At 36.9% G+C, this 18,574-nt stretch overlaps 1 long non-coding RNA gene across 1 annotated transcript; it reads left to right on the plus strand.

The window, feature by feature from the left end:
- Positions 1-1,726: 1,726 nt before the first annotated feature.
- On the plus strand, positions 1,727-13,614 carry LOC128548416 (uncharacterized). The gene is made up of 4 exons (XR_008367023.1): positions 1,727-1,857; positions 7,229-7,442; positions 8,276-8,390; positions 12,766-13,614. It is a non-coding gene; the product is annotated as an uncharacterized LOC128548416 (long non-coding RNA).
- The last annotated feature ends 4,960 nt before the right edge of the window (positions 13,615-18,574 follow it).

Genomic DNA, 18,574 nt, shown 5'->3' on the forward strand with positions numbered 1-18,574 from the left:
ACTTCATAGGATGATTGATCATGAAGAGTATATGACCCCTATTGACTTTGGGGTCACTCCGTCAAAGGTCAAGGTCACAGGAGCCTGAACATTGAAAACCATTTCCGATCAATAACTAGAGAACCACTTGACCCAGAATGTTGAAACTTCATAGGATGATTGGTCATGAAGAGTAGATGACCTCTATTGATTTTGGGGTCACTCCCACAAAGGTCAAGGTCACAGGGGCCTGAACATTGAAAACCATTTCCGATCAATAACTAGAGAACCACTTGACCCAGAATGTTGAAACTTCATAGGATGATTGATCATGAAGAGTAGATTACCCCTATTGATTTTGGGATCACTCCCTCAAAGGTCAAGGTCACAGGGGCCTGAACATTGAAAACCATTTCCGATCAATAACTAGAGAACCACTTGACCCAGAATGTTGAAACTTCATAGGATGATTGATCATGAAGAGTAGATGACCCCTATTGATTTTGGGGTCACTCCCTCAAATGTCAAGGTCACAGGGGCCTGAACATTGAAAGCCATTTCCGATCAATAACTAGAGAACCACTTGACCCAGAATGTTGAAACTTCATAGGATGATTGTACATGCAAAGTAGATGACCCCTATTGATTTTGGGGTCACTCCATTAAAGGTCAAGGTCACAGGCGCCTGAACATTGAAAACCATTTCCGGTCAGTAACTTGAGAACCACCTGACCCAGAATGTTGAAACTTAATAGGATAATTGGTCATGCAGAGTAGATGACCCCTAACGATTTTGGGGTCACTTCCACAAAGGTCAAGGTCACAGGTGCTCGAACATTGAAAACCATTTCCAGTCAGTAACTTGAGAACCACTTGACCCAGAATGATGAAACTTCATAGGATGATTGGTCATGCAGAATAGATGACCCCTAACGATTTTAGGGTCACTCTGTTAAAGGTCAAGGTCACAGGGGCCTGAACATGGAAAACCATTTCCAATCAATAACTTGAGAACCTCTCGACCCAGAATGTTGAAACTTCATAGGATGATTGTTCATGCAGAGTAAATGACCCCTATTGTTTTGGGGTCACTCCATTAAAGTTCAAGGTCACAGGCGCCTGAACATTGAAAACCAGTTCCGATCAATAACTTGAGAACCGCTTGACCCAGAATGTTGAAACTTCATAGGATGATTGAACATGCTGAGTAGATGACCCCTATTGATTTTGGGGTCAGTCTATTAAAAGTCAAGGTCACAGTGGCCTGTTCATGTAAAATCATTTTTTGGAAATAACTTGAGAACCACTTGACCTACAGTGTTGAAACTTAATAGGATGATTGGACATGCAGAGTAGATGACCCCTAATTATTTTGAGGTCACTTGATCAAAGGTCAAGGTCACAGGAGCCTGAACAGTGACTTGAGAACCACTAGGCCAAGAGTGTTGAAATTTAGCGGGATGACTGGACATGGCAAGTACAGAGTTCCCACTCACGTAAAATACTACGTAAATCACGTTATAAAAATAAAATTCACGCAAGTATTTTTTAACCGGTACGAAACTGCCGGGGACGAATCCGCTAAGCTGGAATCCCACACTGTGTACAAAAATAAACCTTGGAAATACTGCCGCAGTGCGTCATCTACGAATTGATTGGCTTACAGCTCTCTGACGTCAAAAAATGTAGACGGGTTGTATCTTTTAACGCATTGGTAAATGAATGTACACTTATTAAACGGTTACCGATCTACATCCGGGTCCCCGGAAATTGTCTCATCTGCAAGAATGTCGCAGTCGAAGCTTTCGGCGTTTGGCTTCACGGCAAATTTCATACCCCCAAAATTTGTGTTTTACCCCCAGTTTTTGTACCCAGGGGGTAAGTTTACCCCTGAAAAAAAATCTGAGTGGGAACACTGAAGTAGATGATCCCTATTGCAGCCAACCATCAGTGTCTCTTTGACTTTCGCTCCTGACCCCTATTGACTTCTTGCCTATAGGACTTTGCATTTGGGGAGACATGCGCTTTTTTACAAAAGCATTTTCTAGTTATGTCTCCCACCACACAGTGGTGTGGGAGACAGATTGATTTACTCCAGTCTGTCTGTCTGTGTGTGTGTCTGTCACAAAGCTTGTCCGCACTCTAAGTCGAACATTTCTTATCCGATTTTCACCAAACTTGAACAAAATGTGTTTGACCATAAGACCTCGGCCAAGTTCGATAACTAGCCAAATCGGTCCAGGCGTCTTGGAGTTATGGCCCTTGAATTACCAAAAATCGGTCTTTTTACTCTTGTCTGCACTCTAATTCGAATATTTCTCATTCAATCTTCACCAAACTTGAACAAAATGTGTTTGACCATGAGACCTCGGCCAAGTTTGATAACTAGCCAAATCGGTCCAGGCATTTTGGAGTTACGGCCCTTGAATTATCGAAAAATTGGCCTTTTTACTCATGTCCGCACTCTTAATCAAACATTTCTCATCCGATTTTCACCAAACTTGAACAAAATGTGTTTGACCATGACACCTCGACCAAGTTCGATAACTAGCCAAATCGGTCCAGGCATTTTGGAGTTACGACCCTTGAATTATCGAAAAATCGGCCTTTTTACTCTTGTCCGCACTCTAAGTCGAACATTTCTCATCCGATCTTCACCAAACTTGAACAAAATGTGTTTGACCATGAGACCTCGGCCAAGTTTGATAACTAGCCAAATCGGTCCAGGCATTTTAGAGTTACGGCCCTTGAATTATTGAAAAATTGGTCTTTTTACTCATGTCCGCACTCTTAATCAAACATTTCTCATCCGATCTTCACCAAACTTGAACAAAATGTGTTTGACCATGAGACCTCGGCCAAGTTGGATAACTAGCCAAATCGGTCCAGGCATTTTAGAGTTACGGCCCTTGAATTTCCAAAAAAATTGGCCTTTTTACTCATGTCCGCTCTCAAAGTTGAACATTTCTCATCCGATCTTCACCAAACTTGAACAAAATGTGTTTGGCCATAAGACCTTACCCAAGTTCGATAACTAGCCAAATCCGCCCAGGCACTTTTGATTTATGGCCCTTGAATTACTGATTGGATCCACTCATCCAGACCATCTAATTGGATCCACTCGTCTAAAACATCTAGAGAAACTAACATTTTTCATAGGCGCAGTTGTGGGAGACATGCGCTTTTCTCAAAAGCATCTCTAGTTAATAGTTATGAATATTTGTTCTTGGAATTTGCACTTGAATATTAAATACCGTTGTCATAATAATAATTTAAAAAAAAAATAGAATAAATCTGCAGGTTTCTAAATTTTCTTCAACAAAACAGTTAAATGGATAGAAATTTCTTCAGCAAAACAGTAAAATGGATAGAAATTAAGCCTAATTTCTTATTTTCTCAGCTGGTAACTGTATGAAGATAAATTATATTCAAGACAGAGATGCTAGTATAAGAAACAATTTATCAACAAAAGCTTTTTCAGAAGAAAAATATTTAAGCACATAAGCTGCACTTTAGATCCTAATTGATTATAATGATAGAATTTGAGTACATGATTTATAAATTCTAAGATGTTTAAGGTTTCATGAAAATCTAACATTGCTTACTTTTTAGCTCCACTATTCTAAGAATAGTCTAGCTATTCTACTCACCCTGGTGTTGGCGTCGGCGTCAGCGTCACACCTTGGTTAAGTTTTTGCATGCAAGTACATACAGCTATCATTTAAAGGCATATAGCTTTGAAACTTATTTTTTCTTTTTCTAGGTCAATTACCAACCTCACTGGGTCAAGTCTCATAACTCTGACATGTATTTTGAGCAAATTATGCCCCCTTTTGGACTTAGAAAATTCTGGTTAAAGTTTTACATGCAAGTTACCATCTCCAAAGCTAATGCAGATATTGAATTGTAACTTCACGTGTCTTTGGGGTTATAAATTAAGTTGATAGCAGCAAGTCCCATAACTCTGACCTTCATTTTAGCCAAATTATGCCCCCTTTTCGACTTAGAAAATCCTGGTTAAAGTTTCGCGTGCAAGTACATACAGCTATTACTGAAAGGCATATAGATTTGAAACTTATTTTTTCTTTTTAGCTCACCTGTCACAAAGTGACAAGGTGAGCTTTTGTGATCGTGCAGTGTCCGTCGTCCGTCGTCCATGCGTGCGTAAACTTTTCCTTGTGACATCTCTAGAGGTCACATTTTTCATGGGATCTTTATGAAAATGGGTCAGAATGTTCATCTTGGTAAATTCTAGGTCAAGTTCGAAACTGGGTCACGTGCCTTCAAAAACTAGGTCAGTAGGTCTAAAAATAGAAAAACCTTGTGACCTCTCTAGAGGCCATAATTTTCAATGGATCTTCATGAAAATTGGTCAGAATGTTCACCTTGATGATATCTAGGTCAAGTTCGAAACTGGGTCACGTGCGGTCAAAAACTAGGTCAGTAGGTCTAAAAATAGAAAAACATTGTGACCTCTCTAGAGGCCATATATTTCACAAAATCTTCATGAAAATTGGTCAGAATGTTCACCTTGATGATATCTAGGTCAAGTTCGAAACTGGGTCATGTGCCGTCAAAAACTAGGTCAGGAGGTCTAAAAATAGAAAAACCTTGTGACCTCTCTAGAGGCCATATATTTCACAAGATCTTCATGAAAGTTGGTCAGAATGTTCACCTTGATGATATCTAAGTCAAGTTCGAAAGTGGGTCACGTGCCGTCAAAAACTAGGTCAGTATGTCAAATAATAGAAAAACTTTGTGACCTCTCTAGAGGCCATATTTTCCATGGGATCTGTATGAAAATTGGTCTGAATGTTCATCTTGATGATATCTAGTTCAAGTTCGAAAGTGGGTCACGTGCCATCAAAAACTAGGTCAGTAGGTCAAATAATAGAAAAACCTTGTGAACTTTCTACAGGCCATATTTTTCAATGGATCTTCATGAAAGTTCGTCTGAATGTTCATCTTGATGATATCTAGGTCAAGTTCAAAAGTGGGTCACGTGCCATCAAAAACTAGGTCAGTAGGTCTAAAAATAGAAAAACCTTGTGACCTCTCTAGAGGCCATACCCTTGAATGGATCTCCATAAAAATTGGTCTGAATGTTTATCTTGATGATATCTAGGTCAAGTTTGAAACTGGGTCAACTGCAATCAAAAACTAGGTCAGTAGGTCTTGAAATAGGAAAACCTTGTGACCTCTCTAGAGGCCATACCCTTGAATAGATCTTCATGAAAATTGGTCAGAATGTTCACCTTGATGATATCTAGGTCAGGTTTGAAACTGGGTCACGTGCCTTAAAATACTAGGTCAATAGGTCAAATAATAGAAAAACCTTGTGACCTCTGTAGAGACCATATTTTTCAATGGATCTTCATGAAAATTGGTCAGAATTTTTATCTTGATAATATCTAGGTCAAGTTCAAAACTGGGTCACATGAGCTCAAAAACTAGGTCACTATGTCAAATAATAGAAAAAACGACGTCATACTCAAAACTGGATCATGTGGGAAGAGGTGAGCGATTCAGGACCATCATGGTCCTCTTGTTCTAGATCAATTACCAACCTCATTGGGTCAAGTCCCATAACTCTGACATGTATTTTGGGTAAATTATGCCCCCTTTTGGACTTAGAAAATTCTGGTTAAAGTTTTACATGCAAGTTACATCTCCAAAACTAATGCAGATATTGAATTGAAACTTCACATGTGCCTTCGGGGTTATAAAACTAGTTGATAGCAGCAAGTCCCATAACTCTGACCTTCATTTTGGTCAAATTATGTCCCCTTTTGAACTTAAAACTCTTTTGATATTTAACCTTTTTGGGTAATATTTTCCTGCTTCTGGGGCAATATTTCGAATACCGGTAGTCGAGTTTGGCTGTCTTAAGGACAGCTCTTGTTGAATTACTTCCCATTTTTTACAACACTTTACCCCAGAGTATGACTCCAAAACAAATAATTTGGTCCCTCAGGCTTTTAATTTTAGGTTAAAAACAGACAATCGGCTGTCAAAATAGAAAATAATACATAATTGCATTGTAAGAAAAGCATATCTTTCATACAGACAGAACCATAAAGGGAGGTAATAAAATCCGTGGATTTATTAATAATTTTAACTATTTTAAATCTGATGTTCAAAGCTGTGATAAATATATAGAGAATATTTGTGTTGAAATATATTTCACCAAGTCAACACTATAATGCAATATTTTCACTCGTGGCTTTGCCACTCGTGAAAATATAAATTATGGTGTTCACGAGAGAAATATATTTCGATCTTACACGGAAACAAACAAATTTTCTATTTATTTTATGCATTTTTGATGGTTTTAACCAAATTTATTGAGTTTGCCTGCGCAACGTCACGTGCATCGCACCTTAACGTGATGACATCGTGACGTCAGGATGTCTTTGAAGAAGAACTATAATTAGTTCTGTTATGTTTTCTGATTTCTGTGACATTTTATTGTGATAAAATGTAAATATTTATGATCCTTTTATTATTTATAACATATTTACCTTTACTGAAGAGTTATTTTCAAGGAATTTCCTATCATTTATAATTTATATCATTTTGAAAATAAATGTAGTTCCGTACCAGTGAAAAATAATGATATTTTCACTGTTTGAAACAGTGATAAATTTCAGTATTTCACAGAAGAGTATAAAATAAAAGAGAAAACCATCATTGAAAACAGAATTTAACTAAAGAGTAACGTGTTTTATGTTTTTAACAAAAAATGCAGCAGCTACAGCATAGTCATTGTGGCCCCTCAAACAGAACTTGTTAAAATTTCACACACTAAAAGATGACATTAAGATTAAGTGCAGTGTACATGAACCGTAACTCAACTTTGCTTACTTAATAAAGATGTTCCCTGTAGAAATTATGCCTGAAACTTTTGAAAATAATTAAATTTCACATGACACTGTGTGTTTGAGAACTGAGTTAAACCTTAATTACAATGATCCTGCCTTTGCAACCACTGCAGATCATGATCATCCTGCACATCCATGAAGTCTGATCATGACCAGCACTGTTTGTCATTCAGTCAGTATCTTTTTGGTATGCACCCCTTTTAACAGTTAATGGTACTGTCCAGATTGGAAGATGGACAAGTTCTATATAGAAATTTAGCAGGGTAAGGGTTAAGGAACTGCAGTGTACATAAACCGTAACTCCTGCAAACACATTATTCATGGTAGTTCCTGACATTGCTTTTACTTTCTGCATACATTTCATTTAGTTTTGGCGCAGACAGTGTTTGGTGAGACTGGCAAAAATGACTGATGAATAAAACTACAACAACACCAGTTAAGCAACATCAGATCAGCTAACTCGGACGCTGAACTACCAGTAGCTGCTGGAAATGTGGGACAGAGTTAGCATTGAATAACTTCCAGCTGGAACTTTCTGGAGTTCATTTGAACTACATCTGTACAGTCAACACTATAATTCAGGTAACACAAATGTTTTAAGTTACACATTGCAGGAATAGAATCTCTTTAACCTTTAGCCTGCTGGCGGCTAGTGGGTCTGCCTTTGTGACCAGTGCAGACCAAGATCAGCCTGCACATCCGTGCAGTCTGATCATGGTCTGCACTGTTCGCTATACAGTCTGAAAATTTTCAGTAAACACCCCTTTGAATGATGTGGTACTTCCCAAATTGAATGATGGAACAGTCCATTACAGAAATTTAGCAGGGTAAAGGTTAAGGATTGAGTGCTGAAAAAAGACAAAAGTCACAATGGCAAGGCAGGTTAGCTGATTGACATTTTAAGCCCCTCTCTTATTTGGTTTAAATCAACAAATGGAATTTACAAGTTTGTTTGTTCTGATGTCTGCCGTGATATCACTTCAGTCTACTGTCCTGAGAATCACCATGGCCATGGCCTAGGTGTCAGAACGCTAACAAGAACATACCTTATTGAAAACCATTCTCATTCTTCCAGCGAGTTACCTGTATATTAGTTTTGCCAGTGAGGGTTGGATTTTCTTAATTACATATTCAAAATGAAAGCTACATTGCAGCTTTGCCAAGCTACATGACTGTAGTTATTTGCCAGGATTAGCTTCAGATTATACATTGAAAATATTCTATATATATATATATATATATATATATATATATATATATGTGAGAAAATTAAGTGAAACAGTTAAAAAAAACTATCAAACACAATGGATCCCAAGAGGTTACATGAACTTAAAAATGAAATTGCACACCTTGAGGAAATAAAACAATGTTAATTATTTAAATCATTAAATTTGTATACATATATTGAATTACAGATCTGTCGTAGGGTTCATGGAGGTCATAGCCAACATAATACAGATGCCCCTGTTCCAAGATTCATTCCTGCAAACCATTGGACCAAACTGATGGATAAAGTATCGGCTAATTCATGTAAGTTTTTTTTAGCTTAATTGACTATTCAAAGAATAAGGAGGGCTATTGCACTTGCCCTGGCCTTATGCGTCGGTGTTAGTCAAGGCTTTATGTAGTCCAGTATTTTCTTCATTAATTAATATTCAATTAAAACATGCTGTACTGGATAGTACTGATAATGTTCAATAGTATGTTAAGCTTTGTAACTCCACCTGCAGTATTGTCAGAATTTTGCACCTTTTTAGCTCACCTGTCACAAAGTGACAAGGTGAGCTTTTGCGATCGCGCGGTGTCCGTCGTCCGTCCGTGCGTGCATGCGTCCGTCCGTAAACTTTTGCTTGTGACCACTCTAGAGGTCACATTTTTTGTGGGATCTTTTTGAAAGTTGGTCAGAATGTTCATCTTGATAATATCTAGGTCAAGTTCGAAACTGGGTCACGTGCCTTCAAAAACTAGGCCAGTAGGTCTAAAAATAGAAAAACCTTGTGACCTCTCTAGAGGCCATGTATTTCACAAGATCTTCATGAAAATTGGTCAGAATGTTCACCTTGATGATGTCTAGGTCAAGTTCGAAACTGGGTCACGTGCGTTCAAAAACTAGGTCAGTAGGTCTAAAAATAGAAAAACATTGTGACCTCTCTAGAGGCCATATGTTTCACAAGATCTTCATGAAAATTTGTCAGAACGTTCACCTTGATGATATCTAGGTCAAGTTCGAAACTGGGTCACGTGCCTTCAAAAACTAGGTCAGTAGGTCAAATAATAGAAAAACCTTGTGACCTCTTTAAAGGCCATATTTTTCAATGGATCTGTATGAAATTTGGTCTGAATGTTTATCTTGATGATATCTAGGTCAAGTTCGAAACTGGGTGACTTGCGGTGAAAAAACAGGTCAGTAGGTCTAAAAATAGAAAAACCTTGTGACCTCCCTAGAAGCCATATATTTCATGAGATCTTCATGAAAATTGGTCAGAATGTTCACCTTGATGATATCTAGGTCAAGTTCGAAAGTGGGTTATGTGCCTTCAAAAACTAGGTCAGTAGGTCAAATAATAGAAAAACCTTGTGACCTCTCTGGAGGCCATATTTTTCATGGGATCTGTATGAAAGTTGGTCTGAATGTTCATCTTGATGATATCTAGATCAAGTTCGAAAGAGGGTCACGTGCCGTCAAGAACTAGGTCAGTAGGTCAAATAATAGAAAAACCTTGTGACCTCTCTAAAGGCCATATTTTTCATGGGATCTGTATGAAAGTTGGTCTGTTCATTCATCTTAATGATATCTAGGTCAAGTTCGAAACAGGGTCATGTGGGTTCAAAAACTAGGTCAGTAGGTCTAAAAATAGAAAAACCTTGTGACCTCTCTAGAGGCCATACTTGTGAATGGATCTCCATAAAAATTGGTCAGAATGTTCATCTTGATGATATCTAGGTCAAGTTTGAAAGTGGGTCAAGTGCCTTCAAAAACTAGGTCAGTAGTTCAAATAATAAAAAAACGTTGTGACGTCTCTAAAGGCCATATTTTTCATGGGATCTGTATGAAAGTTGGTCTGAATGTTTATCTTGATGATATATAGGTCAAGTTTGAAACTGGGCCAACTGCGATCAAAAATTAGGTCAGTAGGTCTTGAAATAGAAAAACCTTGTGACCTCTCTAGAGGCCATACTTATGAATGGATCGCCATAAAAATTGGTCAGAATGTTCATCTTGATGATATCTAGGTCAAGTTTGAAACTGGGTCACATGCCATCAAAAACTAGGTCAGTAGGTCAATTAATAAAAAAAAACGTTGTGACGTCTCTAGAGGCCATATTTTTCATGGGATCTGTATGAAAGTTGGTTTGAATGTTTATCTTGATGATATATAGGTCAAGTTTGAAACTGGGTCAGCTGCGATCAAAAATTAGGTCAGTAGGTCTTGAAATAGAAAAACCTTGTGACCTCTCTAGAGGCCATACCCTTGAATGGATCTTCATGAAAATTTGTAAGAATGTTCACCTTGATGATATCTAGGTCAAGTTTAAAACTGGGTCACGTGCCATAAAAAACTAGGTCAGTAGGTCAAATAATAAAAAAAACCTTGTGACCTCTCTAGAGGCCATACTTTTCATGGGATATGTATGAAAGTTGGTCTGAATGTTCATCTTGATGATATCTAGGTCAAGTTTGAAACGGGGTTAGCTGTGGTCAAAAACTAGGTCACTAGGTTTTAAATTATTAAAATCTTTTGACCTCTCCATATTTTTCAATGGATCTTCATGAAAATTGATCTGAATGTTCACCTTGATGATATCTAGGTCAGTTTCGAAACTGGGTCACGTGCGGTCAAAAACTAGACCAGTAGGTATAAAAATAGAAAAACCTTGTGACCTCTCTAGAGGCTATATTTTTCATGAGATCTTCATGAAAATTAGTGAGAATGCTCACCTTGATGATATCTAGGTAAATTTCAAAACAGGGTCACGTACCTTTGAAAACTAGGTCAATAGGTCAAATAATAGAAAAGCCTTGTGACCTCTCTAGAGACCATATTTTTCAATGGATCTTCATGAAAATTGGTCAGAATTTTTATCTTGATGATATCTAGGTCAAGTTCAAAACTGGGTCGCATGAGCTCAAAAACTAGGTCACTATGTCAAATAATAGAAAAAAACAACGTCATACTCAAAACTGGGTCATGTGGGAAGAGGTTAGCGATTCAGGACCATCATGGTCCTCTTGTTTTTTACTGGCAAAGCTCTTATTCAGAGTTAAGCACTGAGAAAAGTGGAGCGTGCTGTCTTACGGACAGCTCTTGTTGTGTGTCCTTTCTGTTACTCTTTAACTGCTAGAAGGATTTCAAGGAAACTTGGCACTAATGTTCACCACACTGAGACGATGTGCAGAGTGCATGTTTCGGATGACTCACTACAAGGTCAAGGTCACACTTACGGGTCAAAGGTCATATATGACTGCTTTTTGTACATTTCTATGTATATTGCTCTGCATTGCAGTGCTCTTGTTTTTATTTGGCAGATCCCATTTCTCTTCACTTACAATAAATATTTTTTTTTGGAATTATTTCCCTTTTATGTTACTATAAATAGCTTATTTTGAAACATTATTGGCCGTAGAGAAAAACCGCGACCACTTTTCTGTGGTACAACATGAATGGTACCTCCAACTTGCAGGTGTATTTTGACATACCTGTACCTTGTAAGGATTTTTTTGGACTTAGAATTTTTTTAGGAATTTCTTCCCTTTGTTGTTCCTGCCCTTTGGGCTTCAACAGTCAAGTTCTTGAAATTTTGCTCCCATCCTCTGATGTAACCCTTCAGGCATATATTGGCCAGCTTGGTGGAGCTCTTGTTTCAGTTAGACTATTCTTAGAATAGGTAGAGCTATCGGACTAGCTCACCTGTGTGTTGTTGTCGGCATCATGATTTTGTTAAGTTTCTGTATGTAAGCTGTTATCTTACCATTGGTTAAGGTTTTTGATAAAGTCATATATCTCTGTTATTATCAAAGCTTTTGACATGAAATTTGAAATAGTTATTTACTATCAAAGTCTGCAGCAGGAGAAACAATTCCCATAACTCTGTTTGAATTTTGACAGAGTTATGCACCTTTTTAACTAGGTTAAATTTTTGATAAAGTCAAATAACTCTTGTTACTGTCAATGCTTTTGATTTGAAACTTTAAATAATTATTTACTGCCAAAGTTGACACAAGGAGAAACAATCCCCATAACTTTGGTTTGAATTTTGACAAAGTTATGTCCCTTTTTAACTTGGAATTTTTTGGTTAAAGTTTTATAAAGTTTTTACTGGCAAAGCTCTTGTTAATGTAAGCTAGCAGCTCATTAACCACTAATGGGAATGGATTGAAGCTACACACACTTGTCCACTTTGATGAGCTGACATACATTCTACAGGTTTCATAACTCTGTATTGCATTTTTACAACATTCTGCCCCCTTTTCAACTTTTAACATTAATTCAATTAACAAGGCTGTTGAAAAGTCGAACCCTGCTGTCCTCTGACAGCTGCTGTTGTTTTATACATTCCTAATTTAACAATTATAGATTGCATTTAGATATATGAAACAGTTTAGTAACGACTATAATATACACTTGCAAATCAATACCATTTGGGCCCAGTTGTTTGAAACTTTTAACAGGTGATTAAGCTAACGATTGATTAACTTTTAGGGTTATATTTCGACATTTTAGAAGACTTAGTATACATTGAATGTATGAGGAAAGGATTATGAACACGAAAGTCTTTACGGTAAAATCGAAAACTTTATATATATTTAATGTTTTCCACATGTGGGCCACAGACTAATATTTTGAATCAAAATCTAACCAGCCCGGTTTGTTAATCATGTATCAATTTTCTTGCATTATTTCAGTTGTGTCCCTTGCTTGAAGCTGCTTTCCATGGAATTTTTGCACGAAGTCATTGGTTGTCAACGTGGCACGAAGATGGAATGCACTGATCAGACCAAGTTTCTCACTGTTTCCTGGCAGCCAATGGAAGAGCTGAGAATACCAGTGGGAGTAAAGTGTTGAATGTTCCACAAAATAGCACAGATTCCAAGCATTGTTTCTCTCTGGTCAGAAAAAAAATCAGAGAAATAACTTATCAATGATATATTCCTGTCTGTTAGTAATAATTGATCGCAGACTGAATGTTACCATGGGTCTACTGGCAAGCTGGAAAGATACAAAGATAAATATGATTTATTAAACTTATTGAACATGACGTTAGAGAATATTCAGTTGTGAAAGTGAAATAGGCATTAAAAATTTTAAGATCAAGTGTAAATTTGATGGTTCATGATTGACATTAACTCTTACTGAATGTAACATTAAAGGATGTTCAAGTGTGACAGTGAAATAGACAAACATTAAAGATCAAGTTGTGGTTTAAGATAAAATACTGAAAAGATCAACACCAGGATGTTCACAATAATGTTACAATTTATTTTATGGCATTTAGAACCTTAGCATTAATATAAATTTTGATATTGTACTTACCAACTTTATCTTTGCTTCATCACGCTCACATGAGACATTGTAATTGACAAGATCCTTGTTAGTTAGCTTTCAGTGTCTTCTAACAACTTTGGCATAAACACTGCTGTAACATCAGTTTAGTTGATCAATGGTCAATGGCAAAATAACACCAGTTGGCTCATTTTCGACTCTGTATGTACGCTCAAAACCAAGGCAGTCTTTGTATTAAAATTTGAAGTGTTGTTTTCTTTATTGTATTTGTCACTGACCTTAATCTTTGCTCCATCATGCACCTGGTTTTGAAACATTGCCCTGTGACATGCTAAATGCCACCAATTCTGGTGTGAGTAAAAGCACTTTTCCTTTTTAGCTCGACTTTTCGATAAAGTCAAATATCTCTGTTAATATCAAAGCTATTGACTTGAAACTTAAAATATTATTTACTATCAAAGTCTACACCAGGAGAAACAATCCCCATAACTCTGGTTGAATTTTGACAGAATTTATGCCCCTTTTTAACTTCGAAATTTTGGTTAAAGTTTTTGATAAAGCCAGATATCTGTTACTATCAAAGCTATTGACTTGAAACTTAAAATAGTTATTTACCATCAAAGTCTACACCAGAAGAAACAATTCCCATAACTCTGATTAGAATTTTGACAGAATTATGCCCCTTTTTAACTTAGAATTTTTAACCAGGTTTTCAACAAAAACCTGAGTTATTAGATTGGGGTAGATGTCGGTCGGGTGGGCGGCGGCGGCGGCATCAAACTGGTGTTTCCGGTCAATAACTTTTGTTTCGGTAAAGATATTTGAATAAAACTTGGTGTGTATGTAACTTATATCAAGACAAAGGCTGGGATTGATTTTGGGGTTTCTGGGGTCAAGGTCAAGGTCACTGTTACTTAAAATAGAAAAAGGGTTTCCGGTCAATGACTTCCGTTTCGGTAAAGATATTTGAATAAAACTTGGTATGTATATAGCTTATATCAAGACAAAGGCTGGGATTGATTTTGGGTTTTCTGGGGTCAAGGTCAAGGTCACTGTTACTTAAAATAGAAAAAGGGTTTCCGGTCAATAACTTAACTTAGGAATGAGCTATCTTGATGAAACTTGGTGTATAGAAAACTTATATAAAGTTGTAGCTTGGGATTGATTTTGGGGTTTCTGGGATCAAGGTCAAGGTCATTGTTACTAAAAATAGGGTTAGGGTTAGGGTTAGCATATCTTCTACATGCATGGAGGGATTTTGATGAAAGTTGGCACAGTTGTTCACCATCGTGAGACGAGTGTCTTGCGCAAGAACCAGGTCCCTAGGTCTAAGGTCAAGGTCACACTTAGAGGTCAAAGGATACAAGAATGAAAACTTTGTCCGGAGCATATCTTCTTCATGCATAGAGGGATTTTGATGTAACTTGGCACAATTATACACCATCATGAGACGAAGTGTCTTGCGCAGTTCCCTTCTTTAGAATCACTTCCCTTCGTTGTTACTATAAATAGCTTATATTGTAACTTTTTCGTTACTAGACGTAGGGAAAAATCGAGACCACTTTTCTGTAGTACAACATGCATGTTACATCCAATTTTGAGGTGTATTTTGACCAATCTCTACCTGGTAAGGATTTCTGTGTGGACTTACAATTTTTTTTTTTTGTACTTTTTTTTTGTATTTTTTTTTTTTTTTTTAAGATTAACTTCCCTTAGTTGTTACTATAAATAACTTATATTGTAACTTTTTTATAATTGACCGTAGGGAAAAACCAAGACCACTTTTCTGTGGTACAACATAGTTGTTACTTTTTAATTTTAGGTGTATTTTAAGGTATCTCTACCTGGTAAGGAGTTTTTTTGTGGACTTAGAAAAACAAAAGAATTACAATGATTACTAAACAACCACAAAATTAAAATTACATCTGCAAATACAGGTGCTAGAGTAAAGAAATTTGCTGTGATGGGCGTATATTGTGACATTCTGGCACTCTTGTTTATTCTTATGAAAAGTGTTGAAAACCTTGTTTCGTGGCATTCTGGCACTCCTGTTTTTAGCTCACCTGTCACAAAGTGACAAGGTGAGCTTTTGTGATCGCGCGGTGTCCGTCGTCCGTCCGTGCGTCCGTAAACTTTTGCTTGTGACCACTCTAGAGGTCACATTTTTCATGGGATCTTTATGAAAGTTGGTCAGAATGTTCATCTTGATGATATCTAGGTCAAGTTCGAAACTGGGTCACGTGACATCAAAAACTAGGTCAGTAGGTCTAAAAATAGAAAAACCTTGTGACCTCTCTAGAGGCCATATATTTCATAAGATCTTCATGAAAATTGGTCAGAATGTTCACCTTGATGATATCAGGTCAAGTTCGAAACTGGGTCACGTGGTTTCAAAAACTAGGTCGGTAGGTCTAAAAATAGAAAAACCTTGTGACCTCTCTAGAGGCCATATTTTTCATGAGATCTTCATGAATATTGGTCAGAATGTTTACCTTGATGATATCTAGGTCAAGTTCGAAACTGGGTCACATAGGGTCAAAAACTAGGTCATTAGGTCTAAATATAGAAAAAGCTTGTGACCTCTCTAGAGGCCATAATTCTCAATGGATCTTCATGAAAATTGGTCAGAATGTTCACCTTGATGAAATCTAGGTAAAGTTCGAAACGGGGTCACATGGGGTTAAAAACTAGGTCAGTAGATCTAAAAATAGAAAAACCTTGTGACCTCTCTAGAGGCCATATTTTTCATGAGATCTTCATGAATATTGGTCAGAATGTTCCACCTTGATGATATCAAAGGTCAAGTTCGAAACTGGGTCATGTGGGGTCAAAAACTAGGTCAGTAGATCTAAAAATAGAAAAACCTTGTGACCTCTCTAGAGGCCATATTTCTCAATGGATCTTCATGAAAATTGGTCAGAATGTTCACCTTGATGATATCTAGGTCAAGTTCGAAACTGGGTCACGTGCGGTCAAAAACTAGGTCAGTAGGTCTAAAAATAGGAAAACCTTGTGACCTCTCTAGAGGCGATATTTTTAGCTCGACTATTCGAAGAATAGTCTAGCAAATTCTACTCACCCTGGCGTCGGCGTCGGCGTCACACCTTGGTTAAGTTTTTGCATGCAAGTACATACAGCCATCAGTGAAAGGCATTATACTTTGAAACTTATTTCTTCTTTTTCTAGGTCAATTACCAACCTCTCTGGGTCAAGTCCCATAACTCTGACATGTATTTTGAGCAAATTATGCCCCCTTTTGGACTTAGAAAATTTTGGTTAAAGTTTTACATGCAAGTTACTATCTCCAAAACTAATGCAGATATTAAATTTGAAACTTCACATGTGTCTTCGGGTTATAAAACTAGTTGATAGCAGCAAGTCCCATAACTCTGACTTTCATTTGGCCAAATTATGCCCCCTTTTGGACTTAGAAAATTCTGGTAAAGTTTTGCGTGCAAGTACATACAACTATTTCTAAAAGGCATATAGATTTAAAACTTATTTTTCTTTTTCTAGATCAATTACCAACCTCACTGGGTCAAGTCCCATAACTCTGACATGTTATTTGAGCAAATTATGCCCCCTTTTAGACTTAGAAAATTTTGGTTAAAGTTTTACATGCAAGTTACTATCTCCAAAACTAATGCAGATATTGATTTGAAACTTCACATGTGTCTTCGGGTTATAAAACTAGTTGATAGCACAAGTCCCATAACTCTGACTTTCATTTTGGCCAAATTATGCCCCCTTTTGGACTTAGAAAATTCTGGTTAAAGTTTTGCGTGCAAGTACATACAACTATTTCTAAAAGGCATATAGATTTAAAACTTATTTTTTCTTTTTCTAGATCAATTACCAACCTCACTGGTCAAGTCCCATAACTCTGACATGTTTTTTGAGCAAATTATGCCCCCTTTTAGACTTAGAAAATTTTGGTTAAAGTTCTACATGCAAGTTATTATCTCCAAAAATAATGCAGATATTGATTTGAAACTTCACATGTGTCTTCGGGTTATAAAACTAGTTGATAGGATCAAGTCCCATAACTCTGACTTTCATTTTGGCCAAATTATGCCCCCTTTTTGGACTTAGAAAATTCTGGTTGAAGTTTTGCGTGCAAGTACATACAGCTATTACTAAAAGGCATATAGATTTGAAACTTATTTTTTCTTTTTCTAGATCAATTACTAACCTCACTGGATCAAGTCCCAAAACTCTGGCATGTATTTTGGGCAAATTATGCCCCCTTTTGGACTTTGAAAATTCTGGTTAAAGTTTTACATGCAAGTTACAATCTCCAAAACTAATGCAGATATTGAATTGAAACTTCTCATGTGCCTTCGGGGTTATAAAACTAGTTGATAGCAGCAAGTCCCATAACTGATATGCATTTTGGTCAAATTATTCCCCCTTTTGAACTTAAACATGGTTCGCACAGGTCCTTGAAAGTCCTTGAATTTGATCCTAAGTCCTTGAAAAGTCCTTGATTTTTTTCTTCCAAAAATCCCCTGAAAAAGTACTTGAATTTTGAAAAAAAAGGTAGAAAAGTCCTTAAATTTTGCTAAAAACGGGGGTGCAAATCGTCTTGTAGGGGAAAAATACAAAAAATAAATAATAAATAAGTCAAAACGAGCGAAAAAACGGTGTAAAATAAAAATACATGCACACCCACGGAGGGAACGCTAGTTGAACACCGTTTCGGTACGGAAGTTAGATATGGAATAGCGATTTTCACAACATTAAAATATTATGCGCAAGGTCATTGTAGCGTGACTATCAACAACAACAATGAGTGGCCCAAAAAATAAATGTAGTTTCGCCAATAAATGGCTTACACAGGATGATTATTCATCGTGGTTAAAGAAGTTTAAGTCAGACAAGCATAAGTGTATGTGATAAACTCATTGATGTCGGAACTATGGGAGAAAGTGCGTTGAAATCACACGCGAAAACAAGAAGTGAAGTCCCTTGAGGACAAATTGAAAACTACAAATGTAGTCTTGAGAGCTTGAAAGACTTATAAGAAACATGTACTAAGTATGTATACAGGCAAATATAGCTCATAAAAGGTAATCCCATTGAAGATCTCATAAAGGTTAAGATATGCTATTGTAGCTTATGGAAAATAAAACTGTTCTGTGACTTTTCTTTTGTCATAATGCCTTATGAAGAGCCTAAATGGTTTTGTAATTTAAGATTTTAAGCGATTAA

This window comes from Mercenaria mercenaria, chromosome 14, assembly GCF_021730395.1.
Source record: "Mercenaria mercenaria strain notata chromosome 14, MADL_Memer_1, whole genome shotgun sequence".
NCBI lineage: Eukaryota > Metazoa > Mollusca > Bivalvia > Venerida > Veneridae > Mercenaria > Mercenaria mercenaria.